This window comes from Oratosquilla oratoria, chromosome 21 (genome assembly GCF_046742065.1).
Source record: "Oratosquilla oratoria isolate Oo_2021 chromosome 21, ASM4674206v1, whole genome shotgun sequence".
In the NCBI taxonomy this organism is placed as follows: domain Eukaryota; kingdom Metazoa; phylum Arthropoda; class Malacostraca; order Stomatopoda; family Squillidae; genus Oratosquilla; species Oratosquilla oratoria.
The window spans coordinates 21,543,515-21,546,014 of NC_134797.1; the positions used below are offsets into that span (position 1 = coordinate 21,543,515).

At 41.6% G+C, this 2,500-nt stretch overlaps 1 protein-coding gene across 2 annotated transcripts in view; it reads left to right on the forward strand.

The window, feature by feature from the left end:
• The window catches only part of LOC143036777 (venom phosphodiesterase 2-like), a 103,125-nt gene that overhangs the window by 64,531 nt on the left and 36,094 nt on the right, over window positions 1–2,500 (forward strand). The gene's annotated exons all lie outside the window — the stretch shown is intronic.

Here is a 2,500-nt window from a genome sequence, read left to right on the forward strand (position 1 = left end):
TGTGTGTGTCAAAGAAATCCATCGCCGGCAATTGTCAAATAAATTTATTACCGACAGTTGCCAAGGCAACACATTGCCGGCAATATAATAGGTGTTCTACAACTCCAGAACCGGTGGAATAAATGCTGCATATGCTTTATTCGACATTCATTAATTATAGTGATCATCACGCTCACTCAATTTGAGCAATTAATAAAGATTAGAAAAAAAGTACTTCTCTTGTACTGAATTCCTATATTCACTTCTCCGCATTTCTCTTTACTTCCATTTTCTATTTCTTATTTATTTATTATTTTCATTCATTTATTTCGTCTGCGACGCCGGGAAATCTTACACAACTGAAATGGGGGTTGAGTGCCTTCAGGTTTGAATGGGTGATGGCTACAAACCAGTTATGTTTATGGTACATTTCATAGCAATAGTTCTGTCCTTTCTTTCCTTAAAGCATCACCCCTGTTCAAACGTTCGAGTATCCTACTTTTATGTGAATACAAAAACATATACATTCTTGATAACGTCTTATCTCACTTAAGCTACAGCTAGGGTCCGGCCCTGTCAGCCACAATGTTTATTCAGGCTTTCCTTTCCAGGAAAGTGTTCTTCTGGTTCAGAGGATTTGATGTGTTCTCCACTTGGGCAGCTTGTAGAACCAGCGGCTTGTTTGATAGCCCTGTTGCAAACTTGATCACAGAGATGACATAATTAAAAATGAACTAAGAGCCATTTTTCTTTGATTGGTAACCAAATCACAAAATTGACTTGCTAAGTGGTACAGCAATCTAAAGAGTAGTTGAAAAAATCCTCTCTTTAGTCGACTTGTTACAAGCGTTTCTTCCACAAGACAAATTCCCAACCATCTAGACACCTGGCATGTACTCTAAGTGGGGAATTCCTCCCCCCCCCCCAGGATGGGAAATGGTGTATTTTTAAATTCAATTTACGTCGAAGTTTATCATTAATCTGAGAGGAAACTGGCCATCAAGGGGTTGATAAGAACCCTCTCGATTGTTTGATAACAGATTATACCGAACATCCCCAAAAAAGCATAGTACGGACACCCCATTCATATAATCAGTGCACAAAAAATAAGAAAAAAGAAAATCAAGAAAAAATGTATGTGTGTAAAGTGTTAGTCTTTCAGCTCGGGTTCTTATCTGACGCGTGCCCACGATAAACTTATCAAGAGATAACAGATTTTTTTCTTCATTTTTTTTTTCTGCATACGTGGTTGACACCTACTTTGGATAATTGTTTCGAAACGCCTCTCCACAAAGATGGTAATGGTGATTACATTTTTTTCTTTTTTCTCGAAGTAACGACGAACATCTTGAAACCGCTCTTTGGACTTTTCTTGTATTTGGCACCTGTGTAATCAGATGCCACTTGTTGCACTCATAACAAGATATATCAAATTTGGATCAGTAAGATTCTTTTACTCTCTCCTTCCTTCTCTCCTCCTCCTCCTCCTCCTTCCTCTCTCCTCCTTCCTCCTCCTCCTCCTTCCTCTCTCCTCCCTATTCTCTCTCTCTTCCCTTTCCTTTGCTTTCTTTCTCCCTCACTATCTCCTTCCCTATACCGTCACTCCCTACCCTCCCATTTCCTTCCCCTCTCTTCTCCCGGTCTTTCTCATCCTCTCTCCGCCTTCCCTCTCCCCCCTTCTCAGATATTTTCATCTTTCCTCTTTCCTCTTCCTCCTATCCTCCCCCATCTCCCATTCTTATTCTTTCTCGTATCGTACCCCTGCCCTGATGAGAAACAAAACATCGTTTAGAAGCTCTCTGTCTCCGGTTCCTGCACACAGACGATATGCCCTAAAGGACCAATTACACGGTCAAACCCAGTTTGTCAAACAAGTGTTTGAAGTGATGTTTGATAACGTGAATGACCTATTTGGTTGTTAAACATGTTTGACAAACGTGTTTGACAACGAAATACCCTATTCACACGGTCAAACATCACTTCAAACAATTATTTGACAAACCGTTTGTCCGTGTAAATGGACCTTTACTTGTGTCGCTTATGACAAGCGTGTATGGCCTATTGTCTTCTTCATTTTCTTCTCCCTCCCTTCTTTCTTCCTCCTTCCTTCTTTTTCCTATCTATTCCTCTCCTCCTCTCCTTCCCCTTCATCCACTTCTTCCCCTTTTCCCTCTCCTTCTTTTGTTCTTTTCCTTCATTTCTTCTTTCCCTTTCTCCCACCTCCACCTTCCCTACCCCTTCCCTTTCCTGCCCTTACCTTTATCTCCCCTCCGGTCCCTTGCCTCTCCCCTCCCCTCCCCTCCTCTCCCCCTCCCCTCCCCTCCCCACGTATACAAAACAAATGCACCAAATATATTCTGATTATGCGGTATCTTAAGCAACGACTAATCATGGCGACTTTGGAACTTGACGTATCTGTCAGTATCAGCTGGCGGACTAGACGGAACTTAGGTAGACGCACTGTTGCCGATGTTATCCATAGAATTTCAAAATTACTGTGTGCCAAGTCTGAACAAAATCA